Source organism: Lissotriton helveticus, chromosome 4_2, assembly GCF_964261635.1.
Source record: "Lissotriton helveticus chromosome 4_2, aLisHel1.1, whole genome shotgun sequence".
NCBI lineage: Eukaryota > Metazoa > Chordata > Amphibia > Caudata > Salamandridae > Lissotriton > Lissotriton helveticus.
Window position 1 is genome coordinate 56672976 of NC_136064.1, and position 14634 is coordinate 56687609.

Sequence of the window (14634 nt, forward strand, 5' to 3'; positions counted from 1 at the left end):
TCTCTCTCAGGACTCGATTTCCCAGCAACCCGCAAGGGTAGCCTGGAAACACTGGAGTTGGATTTCTCGGCAGGAGAAAGTACAGCGTCTCTCAGTGCGTCAGCTGGAGGGTCGGCTTCCTTCGGCACTTGCTGAAGCAGGGCGCTTCGGGCAAGTAGATAGTCGAACTGCTCCAAACCACCGTGTGTTTGTTTGGACAAGTGTGGGCATATTTATACCTTGAAGGTGCCGAGTTTGACGTAAGGTTGGACATAATAACGTCATTAGAGACTTAATTCTCCGAAAACTCCATGAGTTCTTGGATAAATCAATATTCATGCAGGGGAAAGTCCCTGACTCCTGAAGGCGGGTTTTTCTAAGAAATCGTTGTAGATTTTTGGAACTAGTGGAAGTAGCCAAGCCGTATTAGGACTACTTGAGCTATGTCTAAATATGGTTATGATTTCTATGTCTATATAAGGATACGATATTTTATACCTATATAAGGGCATGAATCGGGAAAATTACACTAGGGTTCTAAAACGCTATACAACAGTTGGTTGTGATTGAAGGGTTTCAGGAGGGGTCAGAGGGTTAGGGATCAAAGTTTCTATAGACTGTTGCTATCTTTCTGTGGAAGTGGATGGCGAGGGAGTCGCAGAGTTCCTGTGGAGGAGGGATGGAGATTTCTGTGGATGTCGGGCAGGTGAACTCTCTGACGATGAAGAGTTTTGTGGTTTGGTTGGCGCTTTCTCTCCGGCATGTCAGGGTCTCCTTTTAAGAGGCTTTGAGCTGGTGGTGGTAGTTGTTGAAGGCTGATTTGTAGGCTGCTCGGTCGGTGTAATTCTTGCTGGTTCACTGTCTTCTTTCCAGTTGTTTATATCTGCATTTTGTTGCACTGAGTTCTGGCGTGTACCAGCTGGCTTGTTTGGTGGGTCTGTGCAATTTGTCTGATTTGGTGGGGGCGACTTAGTCAACAGCGCTGGTGATCCTTGTGTTAAAATTCTCTACTGTCTGGTCCAGGTCTGTGGTGATGTTGAACAGAGTGGTGTTGAGGGAATTGGTCTACTGCTGCAGAGTTACCTTGGTCCAAGTTGAAGTGTACGATTGAGTGGTCTGTCCAAGTAAGTTCCAAGGTGTGGCTGTATCTGATTCTGTTGCTAGATGTGAAGATGGAGTCTCGCGTGTGTTCTGCTCTGTGTGTGGAGTCGGTGAATTCTGCTTGAGGCCGATGTTGTCTAGTCTGTCCAGGAGATCGATGGTGTTGGTGTCGGTGGGTTAGTCTTGGTGGAAGTTGAGGTCTCCCAGGAACATGTAGAACTCGGATTTGATGGCGATCGGGATGATGAATTCAGAGATGAAGTCACTGAGGCTGGTTTGCGGTCCTGGCATTATGTATCCGAGGCAGCTTTTGATGGTGGTTTTAGCATTGGTGTGGAGCTATAAGTTCATGCGTTTCATCGTCATGGTGTCGTCATTGGCGATGGTGCAAGTGATTAATTCCTTGTGTACAGTAGCGATGCCCCCCACGTCTGTTAGTGTGATCTCTGTGTTTCATCTTGTAGCCGCTGGGAGTTGCCGTTGCGATGTCCTGGGTGGAAGTGGCGGAAGCCAGGACTCTTTGATGAAGGATATGTCAGGGGCGATGGTGGAGATGGTGTCCGAGATTAGGTGCTGTGTTTGCAGAGAGATCTGGCGTTGATTGGGAGGCAGTTGAGTTGATCCTGTGGGCTGTCAGCCTCTGAGGTTGGTGTGCTGTTGTTTGATGCGGTGGTGGCTGGTGATGGGGTGGTGCTGAAACGGCAGTGGTTGTAGGTGAAAGGTCCCTCTGTGGAGCGTGGGGATGCGAGGCAGCAGTTGTTGTTGCTTGCAGGGTCCAGGTGCAGAGTTATGCAGCTGAGTACCTGTGGGTGTGCAGTGGGCCAGTGTCCCTGACAGTGGGCACGGTCCAGGCATGGAAAGGTGCAGCGGGCTTGCCTTTGGCATAAAGTCGGCTCACCAGCAGCGTCCACTAATTAGAGCTGGGGAGGTTGGAGGGGCTCCCAGGAGGGTCGGGGGTTTGAGTGGCGGCGAGAACAGATGGTGCAGAAACCAAAGTGAACTGGATGGAGGAAGAAAAGCAAAAACAATTTCAGGAACAACAGAGAGTAAACTGTCTCACCAAAAGGGAAATAAAAAAACAGAGGTAAAGAATCTGGTCACAGTGTTTTATAAAAAACAGTACAATCCAAGCAAAAACTCATAATGCAGTGTTTCGGGACAATATTCTAACGGCAAAACACGCAATGCACAGAACATACACCAGTGGGAACCAGATCTCGAACTGCAGCAATGGTGGCAAGAGTGGCTGATATTAATTCAAGCATTCCATCTATCACTTTTAATAATTTAGGGTGTCACCCTAAGTGGGATGCGTATGCCCATACATGGTCCCTTGCAGACTTTGTCACTGGAACCATGTTATACCTAGCTGGTGAGATCTAACTATGGCCAAACCAGTCCTGAGTTGCTTGTGTTCAGGTTCAGGGAGGCAGTTTGGACTGGTTTGTTCACATTGGAGCAGGGTAAAAACTGATTTGTATATGGCTTAGTCCAAACTAAGGAGTCACGGTGTATAAAATAACAATAGACTGGGATGTTCCGAAAGTAATTACCAGTGGTTGAGATTAATTTGAGCATTCTATCCTTCACTTTTTTGTATACTCAAGGAAGTCCAGATATGACTGCTGGGGAATGCCATTAGCCAAAGATGGACATTGACCCTCACCAAGTACCCCCTCACCGCCAAAACCAACCTCCACCAAGGTATGAAAGCCATCGCCGAGTGGATGAAGAACAGCCGACTGAAGCTAAACTCAGACAAAATGGAAGTCCTCATTCTCGGATAAACGCCCTCAACCTGGGATGACTCCTGGTGGCCGCCGCACTGGGAACAGCTCCAACACCCACCAACCACGAACGTAACCTGGGATTCATCCTCAACTCTACCCTCTCCATGACAAAGCAGGTCAACGCCGTCTCATCCTCCTGCTTCAACACCCTCCACATGCTCCGCAGGATCTACAGGTGGATCCCCACCGAAACAAGAACGGTCACCCAGGCCCTCGTCAGCAGCAGGCTAGACTAGGGAAACGCCCTCTACGCGGGAGCCTCTGCCAAACTCCTGAAACGACTTCAACGCATACAAAACGCCTCTGCACGCCTGATCCTCGACATACCTCGCTGCAGCCACATCACACCCCACCTGGGAGACCTGCACTGGGTGCCCGTCAACAAGAGGATCAGCTTCAAGCTCCTCACCCACGCACACAAAGCACTCCACCGGACTAGCATACCTCAACAGACGACTCAGCTTCTACACCCCCAAACGACAGCTCCGTTCCGCTGACCTCGCCCTCACCACAGTCCCCCGCATCCGAAGAGCGACCTCCGGCGGCAGATCATTCTCCCACCTCGCCGCCATAACCTGGAACACCCTCCCCATTCCTCTACGGCAGACCCAGGACCTGCTAACCTTCAGAAGACTTCTCAAGACCTGGCTATTCAAGCAGTAGAAGCATTCACCCCCCCCCCTCCAGCGCCTTCAGACCCTCACGGGTGAGTAGTGCGCTTTACAAATATTCTGATTGATTGATTGATATAACCAAAAATTGACACCAAAAGATTAACTGTAGTAGCTAGGCTTTAAAAAGGTGATAGAGCACTCATTTCCGAATCTGTAATGTGTAGGAATCTGGTGCAAATGCTAAGGGGAATAGCTCCTAACAGTTTCCACTACTTATACAGCCAAAACTATTACTGTATAGTGCCTACACAACATAAATCAAGTGTGTAAAGAAACAATGTACTCAGAATATCATGAAGTTCTAAAATCCAATAGGTAAATGCATATAAAGTTGTACCTAAGCAGAGACACAATTAGACTTAATCAATATCTGTCGACCGCAGAAATGTATGACACTATCATACTCATTCAAGTGAAAAATAATACCTAATATCCCTGATCAAAATTCTTTAGCAAAATGAATCATTCAACATTGCTAACCTTCTACTGAGTATCTGCTGGTCCACAACTAGTAGACAGCAAAGTAAATGTATCTATCAAGGAAGAAAAAGCTGGAGACATAATTATACCCAATATCTTGCTCGTATTAAATCAATACACTTCAGAAATCAGTATCCTCTAAGGGACATTTCATTATTAGGTAAGGTTCTAACATATGTTGAAATCATACCAATATGATGCAAATTGTATTTAAGTAATACTCAGATATAATATATGCTGCTCGGGCTTTGAGACAGATCACATATCAATATGTTCATAATGAATCCTGCGTATTTAGAATGTTTTTATAACAAGTAGGAAATGCAGATAACTGTTTAATATAAAATAGTCTGAATAATTACTAGGACACAAGCATGGTACATAGAATGTAGGTCATTACACTGTGTTTGATAGCATGATGTTTATCGATGTAACAAGTTGTATACACGTTGACTTCACATAACCCTCCCTCCAGTGTCCAATTAGGAATATGATTATTTCATGCTCATAGTATACTTTGTGTTCTTAATATATCTTTTTTTTTCACATTTAAATAAAAGAATTGTTTAGATACCGAAATTCTGTTTTTTAAGATATATAATTTTGTATATGTTGTCACAGCCCTGAAGCAGTTCCTATGGAAACGAAATGCATTGATTGTTTGAATATTTGCAATTTCTGGATTGATGAATAAAGAATGAATAATGGATCAGAAACATAGGAACAATATCTGTGAGTAGTTGGAACTGACTTTACTATATTTTGAAATATACATTACATGCAACACTGGTTTAAGTGCACACTGCTGATTTATGTTGTGTATCTCACAAGAAATTAACTGAAGACAGCAAATGTACTTTGAGGTCTAAAAACTCAGATGCTTGTGGGTTTAGAACATAGAGTAGTGGTAGCCATATGTCATGGAAAAAGTAATTAACAGTGTCACTAGACCTTTTTTCTGGGTCATTCAGATTGAGACCTCCTGGCCTACCAGTGTAATGTTCTACTTCTATGTGCATTACCAGACCCTTGTGCTGATGTCACAAGTGTGTGTTAAGTGGTTGCGTGCCCAGCCAGTGTAGCACACGTATGGTGTGTGAATGATCCAGAGAATGGAAGCCATAGGGATCCATTTTGGATACCCCTGGCCTAGCTTAGCACAAGATGGCTGTGGAAGACTGTGCTCCCACACAGTTGAAGTGTATTGCTTACATTCCTACAGCTGGAAGGATGAGACCCTGGCACCAAAATGGAGAGAAGTGGAGACGAACTTTATTTAGATGTTCGATGAGGCCTTTTGGTTGGCAAGGAGATGCTAATTTCTCTCCCTGAGACTGCCATTTCGTGGAAGGTCAGGTGAGGGCTGGACTGAAGGCTCTTTTACGAAAGATAAAGAAGTCTCTGCGGGAGGCCTGTCCTATAAATCTTCCCTGTTCACATCATAAGTTAGGCTGATAACAGCCAAGAGCAGATACCCCACACCTTTGTGTGACTGTTGAGACGGAGGCAGCCCAGTGTTGCTTGCTGTGCAAACTCTCGCTCTGGCTGTATTTGAAGAACACCCTAGAAAGGAAACCTGAAAACAGAACCACTTTAAACCGCTTCTACAGTTCAAGAAAAGTGGATCCAAATTCTGTGTCTGGAAGTTGGTTATAAATGCAGGTCCCAAATCACACTACTTTGCTCCAGTTCTAAGTTCTCAATGACCAAGGAGGGGAGTCCTATGGAAAGTGCCCAGTGAGCTCATGTGCAACAAGCCAGTACAACAAATGAACTTTGGATTTCCTCCAGGAGGAGGTGTGTGCCTGCCTCGAGCATCTAGAAGACTGCCTGCCTACCTGTTGAGAGAGGAAGAAGCTTGCCTTTCAGAAGAATATATTGTCACCCATGTATGTGGGATGGCCAGGAGAAGCTCACTGCCTGTGAACTACCCAGGAGGAGAACCCTGATGACATCATTGGTGGAGGTCCACTATGGGCTGCGATTGCGTACTATGGAAATCACAGTTGGGGCTGTAACTGCTGAAGGCCCAAGCAAAGCTGCAACTGCCAAATTACTGAGTGTTCAGTCGTAGCTGCATCTGCGTAACAGTTGACCCACACATTGGCCACTGCCAGCGAAAGTGCGGTCGAAAATGCACAGTTTCAGGACTGCCAATCTGCGAGCTAAGGACTGCAATTGTTGCGACTGGGACAGCGACTATCCAACCACAGTAAGTCAGCTGGGCAGGTGTACTGCCAAACGTAGCCCACACCCACTTTAACAGACTGCAACAAAGACATTACAGTTCTCCACGTACTTCCCCAAGCTAGCAGTAGAGTCCTTCAGAGTGCAAAGAGGTAGCTAGAAGGGCCGATAGGCTCCTAAATCCGTGGAGGGGTAAAACAAACAGACTGAGCACATCTTTTGAACTGTGGCTGGATTACACTACTCCTGAGGGAAATTCGCACTATTCCAAGTTACCCTTAGAACAAGGGGGACCCAGTATCCAGGGAGAGATCTAGGAGAAGAGGGTGAAGGAGTAGGTGAGCGCATTGCCCACGGAAAATATCGCCCAGAGGCACTAATCTAGTCTATGCATACTGGAGGGTGTAGTATTGCGTACAAGTGTGTAATTAAAGTACTTTCTTACAAAGAAAAGCACTGGCTGGGCATTCACTTTGTTGATTCTATTGGTTCAGCTCTGAGCTTGGTCCTCGCTACACTACCTTCTGTAGCCCTGCCAAGTACCACGCATCAGGCGTCAGACTAGCGCATTTCAGTACACCACATTGAAATGCATAGTCACACATTTTTAGAACCTCTGCAGCTGTGGAGAGCTCTAATAATCCAGTATTAGGGGTGTCTTTCATAGGGATGTATGACGTTCCATCGCGCAAATTTACATCGCGCGCTTTTTCCCCGCATCTATTTGATCGCCGAGTCCATTACATCGTCTGTTTTCACCTCGCAATCTATTGCAGCGCGATTCCATAGCTTTCTATTGGGCCGTACTTTACCCCGCAGTACAGCATGTCGCATGGCAAAACAACGCGGTCTTTGGAATCGCCTGCAAGAACCCGCCTCTAAGCCCTGGCCCCCATCTCCCCCCCCCCCCTCACCTCAACGCCAAATCTTCGCTTTCTATCGGATGTTTGCACATGTTGCATTTTTTTGTGGGGTTGTGTTAATTACATTTCTAATTATATCTTAAGAAATTGCAGGCTTTTTAAAGTGCTCAAACGAAGATACAGATACCATCGAACATTCACAGAATGATTTGTATGAATAAAAAGGGTTGTATATTTATGCGCATTTGCTGCTTGAGGCCTGAATGTCCAATTTTGCAGCAAAAAAAGCAGCTGGAAAGTATGAACTGATATAGAAGGGTTCAAATCCGTAGTTCATCCAGTAACTGCCACTATAAAACATAGAAGTATGACTCTTGTCCTTTTATCATGGCAAAGATAATTTGTTAATAACGAATCCAGGGCCAAAATGCGAAAATGTGCGAAAATCGTAATTGTATATCAGATAATATCCTAAGTTTATATGTGTTGGAAACGCGACAGGAGGTTCGAACATTAGTCCCCTGCACCAAAGTTGGCCGCGTTGCCCTTGCCCTCAGACCATCGTTGTGCTCGTAAATCTTTTCCATTTTTTGGGTCGTAATCATTTGTGCTCGAAGTCACAATTGTATCATATAATAAGTGGTCGTAAATCCTTTCTATTATTTGCTTTCGTTTATGCTTTTCTGGGTATATTTCTTTTTTTTCGTAATAACTTTGGTGTACATTTTCCATAATAGTTGGGCGCGTTGCCCTTGCCCTCAGACCATCGTTGTGCTCGTAAATTTTTTCAATTTTTTGGGTCGTAATCATTTGTGCTCGAAGTCACAATTGTATCATATAGTAAGTGGTCGTAAATCCTTTCTATTATTTGCTTTTGTTTATGCTTTTCTGGGTATATTTCTTATTTTTCGTAATAACTTTGGTGTACATTTTCCGTAATAACTTAGCTGGGTATATATCTTGTCGTAATAACTTTGGTGTACATTTTCCGTAATAACTTAGGTGGGTATATTTCTTATTTTTCGTAATAACTTTGGTGTAAATTTTGCCACGTTGCCCTTGCCCTCAGACCATCGCTGTGCTCGTAAATCTTTGCCACGTTGCCCTTGCCCTCAGACCATCTGGTCGTTTATGCTTTTCTGGGTATATTTCTTATTTTTCGTAATAACTTTGGTGTACGTTTTCCGATGTCATGGCTTTTGCCAATCTTTTTTCTATTATTAGCTTTCGTTTATGCTTTTCTGGTTGTTTATGCTTTTCTGGGTATATTTCTTATTTTTCGTAATAACTTTGGTGTACATTTCCCGTAATAACTTTGGTGTACGTTTTCCGTTTTGTGGCGATGTCATGGCTTTTCGTTTATGCTTTTCTGGGTATATTTCTTATTTTTCGTAATAACTTTGGTGTACGTTTTCGGATGTCATGGCTTTAGCCAATTTTTTTTCTATTATTAGCTTTCGTTTATGCTTTTCTGGTCGTTTATGTTTTCCTGGGTATATTTCTTATTTTTCGTAATAACTTTGGTGTACATTTCCCGTAATAACTTTGGTGAACGTTTTCCGTTTTGTGGCGATGTCATGGCTTTTGCCCTGTAATGCGATGTAATGCCTAGCGCTTTAAAAGTCATTGCGGCGTCTTAGCATGCGGCGCGGTAGCATGCGGTGTGCAGCCATCTGCGATGTAATAGTCGCGATGCGATAGCAACGCGATGCAGTGCTTCCGCTGTAATGGGTGTTTCCCCTTTCATAGATTCACAAGCCTGAATCATTCCCCGTCGTCGGGAAGGGAGTCCCCGGTACATAAAGAAAATAATGTCCTATTAGACATATAGAGAATAGGCCCAAGGGCCTCACCTTAGTAACATATCCATGTCCTTTTATAGTCCCTCTGTCCCAACGAGGGAAAGGATTTTATTCCTGCTTCTTCCTAATTCAGAAAAAAAGAAAAAAAGTGGAGGCCGATTTTAGACCTCAGAACCCTCAATAAATTCCTAAAAAAGCAGTTGTTTCATATGGTAACGATCCAAGAGGTCTTACAGCTCCTAGATATAGATGATTACGTGGTACCCCTGGACCTTCAGGATGCTTATTTTCACATCCCAATTCACAGAAATCACAAGAAATTCTTAAGATTTGCAGTAGCAGGCAGACACTTCCAGTTTCGTGTCCTACCTTTCGCACTCAAGTCTGCACCTCGCATTTTTACAAAATGCCTCTCTCCAGTGGCTACATATCTCAGACAACAGCACCATCAAGTTTTTCCATATCTGGACGACTGGCTGATCAAAGCTCCATCCCTAGAAGACGCGTCCAGGTCTTCCAACGCTTGTTTGCAACTTTTCAATCGTTTAGGACTCACACTCAATCAGGAAAAATCAGTCCCTCTGCCTTTTCAACGTATAAATTTCCTAGGTGCTACCCTCGACACAAAACTGAAAAAAGCTTTTCCATCACAGGAGAGAAAGGACAAGCTAGTGACACTGGCTGTCCTCGTAGCCTCAAAGAGAACCTTAACGTTTCGCCTCTTCAAGTCCCTACTCGGAATGATGTCATCATGTATCCTACTGGTTCCTCACTGCCGCCTGAAGATGCGCCCTCTCCAAGAGGCACTCCCAGCGTAATGGGTCCAATGCACAGGGTCATTTGACGATCTCATAAAGATGACTCCTCAAATTGTCAAGGCTCTGCAATGGTGGATGTCTATTCGAAAACTTTCTCAAGGCTTGCCCTTCTTACTCCCAGCTTCACCACATGTCATCACAACAGACGGCTCACTGGGAGGCTGGGGAGCTTTCCTCCAAGAACTGCAGATAAGCGTAAAGTGGTCCTCTTCCGAAAGAGGGCTTCATATAAATCTTGATGAGCAACAGGCAAGTCCAGCATCCGAATCTGGCATCACTCAGATTATCCGCTTGGCTCCTGAGTTCAAGGAATTTCAGAATTTAGATATTCCGCCAGATTATAGAGCCATTCTGGTTTGAGCAAGAGCAGATAGTACCAACAAGACATACTCTTTAAAATGAAAGTGGTTTTGTATTTGGTGTAAGACTCAGAAGATACATCCCTTTTCTTCTTCTCCAGAACAAATACTGCCTTACCTTCTCCGTCTGGCAAACTCTGGCCTTGCACATGCCTCCATCAGAGTCCACTTGGCGGCGATATCCCGTTACAGGAGACCTACTACGGGTCCGTCTCTCTGGTCTCCCAGATTGATCAAACAGTTTCTTAAAGGTCTCTTCAGGACTTTTCCACCCGTGAAGACTTTACCGCCTACCTGGCAACTTAACACGGTCCTTAATCAGCTCATGAAGCATCCCTTCGAACCGATACACAGGGCTGATCTAAAATACCACTCTTGGAAGACAGCACTCCTTCTCGCACTTACTTCGGTAAGTGAGCTCCAGGCCTTCTCAATTCAGGAACCCTTTCTCCAATTCAAGCAAGACAGGGTAATATTGCGAACAAATCCAAAGTTTGTACCAAAAGTCCCGTCGGACTTCCATCTCAACGAGCAAGTTGTCTTGCGTTCTTTCTTTCCAAATCCCCAGACTGCAGCAGAAAGAACGTTACAATCTCTGGAACTTAAACGCTGTCTGAAATTTTACATTGAGAAGACAAAATCCTTTCGTAAATCTAACCAACTTTTTGTACCTTACAGTAGACCCAGGAAAGGTCTTCCACTCACTAAGCAAAGTATTTCTCGCTGGATATCTGCAGCTATTGCATTCTGTCACGATCAGGCAGGACAACCCCTGCATTCTAAAGTACGAGCCCACTCTACTAGAGCGATGTCTACATCCATGGCGCTGTTCGCAGGAGTGCCTATCATAGACATTTACAGAGCGGCAACATGGAAGTCGCCACATACCTTCACCAGGCATTACTGCCTGGATACAGAACTCATGAAAGATGCTACTGTAGGACAAGCAGTACTTTGCCATCTGTTTCGATAGAGGTGAGCCTTCTTTTCATCCCACCATGCTTTTCCATGTACGCATATTTCTTTATTGTATTGTTTGATGGTATTGCTGCTTATAATGGAATGTTTCTATTGGTCACTTGATATGTTATTATCTAATGACTTGTATATTCTATACCATCCGAAATGTGCTTATCATTGCTTGCTACTCTGATTCAGGCATGCGAATCTATGAAAGACACCCCTAATACTGGATAAGAAATGTGTCACTTACCTGTAACTGCAGTTATCCAGTATTGGTGTCTTTCATAGATTCACATGCAACCCTCCAGCCTCCCCTGGAAGGACTCATCTAATTCTCTCAGTGATGCGCTTGTTTAGCACGGTGCTTCCGAAAATCTAAGGGACGGAGGCTCCTTCCAGGAGGGTTCTAGAGGGAGGTGATAGCTGATTGGCTCTTCTCTAGAGTTCGGTCCTTTCTACAAAAGGACATGGATATGTTACTAAGGTGAGTGAGGCCCTTGGGCCTATTTCTCTATATGTCTAATAGGACATTACTTTCTTTATGTATCGGGGACTCCCATCCCGACGACGGGGAATGATTCAGGCATGTGAATCTATGAAAGACACCAATACTGGATAACTGCAGTTACAGGTAAGTAACGCATTTCTTAGCACTACTGTGTGACTGACTTGGCAAACTAGTGGCACTGCGCAAACCGCGCAGGCTCGGGGGCTGACTCAGCTGTGCTAACTCTGGCTATAATGTTACCTATGCACCACGGCATTCAGCACTAATATCACAAGTGTCAGTCTGATTTTGCCCAATGGTTACTGCCCAGTCAACGCAAACAGAGTCTCAGGTGTCATAGAGACACGCCTATAGGTGTCACATACCTGCTGCGGGCAAGGAGTGCAGTTTAAGTAAAGTTTCAAACAGAACTGCACAGCCAGCCAGCTCCTGCGTCTGCGCACACTACGTTGAGCCACCGTGGCTTCAGACATGCATTATATGGGTTCCTGCTAAATTGCTAGACACAGCAAATAATGTGTGATTACATTAAGAATCACAAAAGAGGGAGTTGCGGCCAAAAGCTGTCCCAATTACAGCTCTTCACTGAACCCCATTGCGTTGCTAACCTGCTCTTTCTGCCCAGTCAGCCTGAACAGCAGTCTGAGGTGCACCCTATGCCGCTCCTTGCAATCACAACGCATGGAACGGAGGTCTGCATGTACATCCTGAGGTAGTGGTCAGCTATGGATCATGACAGTCGTTGCCCTCCTCGCTTATTTGTGGGGAACCAGAGCCCATTCACTACCAGGAGCTAGCTGTGGTCAGGAGTCTAACTCTAGAAACCCAAAGGCGGCAGAGACGCAGCCCCGAGAGGCCCTAGAGAGTGCAGGGGGCAGCACAGTGACACGTAGCACCAACCGGGTCTGCATGGCCAGAGTTGGACTCTGAGGAGAGGTCTATAAATGGCAGAGGGATTGTAAGTGAGGGACAGTGCCAACACTGGCAGTTTTTTAAAGAGGGTCTCGAAACTGGTCCCTATCGGGCTCTGTTTTGTGCCCTGGCACAGGCGGTCCTTTTTTTATGGACTGCAGTGACAGCAGGCACATCAATGTGTGTGTGCACACACTGCTCACTTCTCACTAGTGGAGAAATTACGGCATGACGTCATGCCAAGTGAGTGTTGTAGGGAAGGAAAATCTGTTAAAGAGAGTCCTTTTCTCTCTAAATTTCCCTTCTCTTTTTGAAACTCAGGAGCAGCAACATTGTCATGGTGTCACCAGGGCTTTAAGGGAAGCTTTTTCAAATTTATATACAAAACCATAGTTGCTGCTTATTTATATTATGCAACTAACAACCATTGACAAAGCCAATAGTCCTGACTTGTAGGTATGATGTTAATTGTTGTATCATATATCTGGATGCAATGACAGAAACAGCGAAATACAAGTCGGACGGCACACTATGCTAAGCACAGATTTATAGCTTAAGTGTTTTAAGGCACGCCCTCAATTACATTGGCCATGCCCCTTTGAGAGACCCCCCCAGGTTTTTCCATCCCACTTAAAGCCCTGAATATATCTTTCAAGACTTAACCAATAGAGGCAGCTGGAGTGTACCTCTATGGTAACCAGTGCATTATATGGGCCAGTACTCACCGGTACTGAGTACCGGCCCTTCTGAATTTTTTTGCCGTCAGTACCAGCACTTTTCTGTAGCCAGGGAGAGTACTGGTACCCTGATCGACAGCACGGCAGGCTCAGGTTAGGTTTCTCCTCCAGTGCAGGGCAGAGGCGGCTCTGCTTCAGAGGAGCTTGTAATAAACTGAGCTGTGAATTCGCATTTTGCAGAGTTGCTGCTGAAGATTCCAGCAGCCCATTTGAAAGTCCTCAAACTGCAGGGGTTTGAATGGGCTTGTGTCATGCTGTGATTAACAGGACAGGGTTTCTAGACAGAACCTGCATGTCTATCAGGTGCGCAGCGACCATTCGAGTGTAAGTGCTTCAGCACCCCCATCCCCACCCCACTCTCAGGTGTGTGAAATCCAGTCTCATTTAGGCTAAGGCAGTGTAAGACCCTCCTTCACCTTCCTCACAGCTGGTTTTCTTTTCATGTTTTTGTTCAGCATGGGAGCTGCTTCCCTTTGTGTGCCCTTCCAACACTAATCACTGCATTTAGATAACAGCGATTGACCTGGCTAATGGGTTCATGGGTGTGAAGTTAGCTCTGCCCATAGGGCTATAAATAGCAATGAATCCTCAGCACTCCAGGAGTGAGCTCCTATGACAATTGGTGATGTATTTGATTGGGGGAAATACAAGATGAACATAGAAGGAAGGGGGAGGGATGATTGTAAAGAAGCGAGGTGACAGGTGAAGTTAGGATTGATTATTTTTCAGAAAAAAATGCAGATGTGTGTTGAATTCTGAAATCATAATGGTATTTTAACACATATTTGTGTAAAGTCAAAACTGGTACATTTCTTGTTAACTTTAATATATATATATATTCACACATAAAATAATGAAATATAGCAGACAAAATAGTGCGCTGGTGTCAAACTTTGGGGAGGAGTACAGCATGGAGGGTAAAACAGGAGACAAGTAGGGAAAAAACTGTGAGAAATGTAGGAGACTTGTGGAGAGTAACCGAGAAGTGGGAGTAAGAGGGCAGAACTAATGAGAGAAGGTTACATAAAGATGAGAGGCGAGTGGAGAGGATATGTGGATGTAAAAACATGGAACCAGAAAGAGATAGGAAGAGCCTGGCCGTAGGGAAAAGGGCAGTGGCAGTGCTTTAAATGGGCCAGCACTCACAGGTACTGACTGAAGGCACTTCTTATTTGTATCACTATCCGCTATATGTATCAACAAACCATTTTGCATTTCCTAAATAGCGAATTTTAAGGAATCGCTATTTAGGAAATGCAAAACGGTATGTATGTACAAAATCGCTTTCCAATAGCGATTCCTTAGCATTCCTAATTTGAGATTAGCAAATTGTCATTCGCAAATTACCCCTTCATTTCCATGGGCCAGGAGGCCCATAGGAATGAAAGTGCAATTTGCAATTAGCAATTTGCTGATCGCAAATTAGGGATTTTTCCAAGGGTGCAGGGGTGTCTCAAGAAC

At 44.8% G+C, this 14634-nt stretch overlaps 1 protein-coding gene and 1 long non-coding RNA gene across 3 annotated transcripts in view; one reads left to right on the forward strand and one right to left on the reverse strand.

The window, feature by feature from the left end:
• AR (androgen receptor) overlaps positions 1-14634 on the reverse strand; it is a 530339-nt gene that overhangs the window by 428344 nt on the left and 87361 nt on the right. The gene's annotated exons all lie outside the window — the stretch shown is intronic.
• Positions 1-14634, forward strand: part of LOC144752194 (uncharacterized) — a 659734-nt gene that overhangs the window by 86825 nt on the left and 558275 nt on the right. For both annotated transcript variants that reach the window (XR_013594042.1, XR_013594043.1), the window contains exon 2: positions 4646-4756. This is a non-coding gene — a long non-coding RNA (uncharacterized LOC144752194). The remainder of the gene's footprint in view (positions 1-4645; positions 4757-14634) is intronic.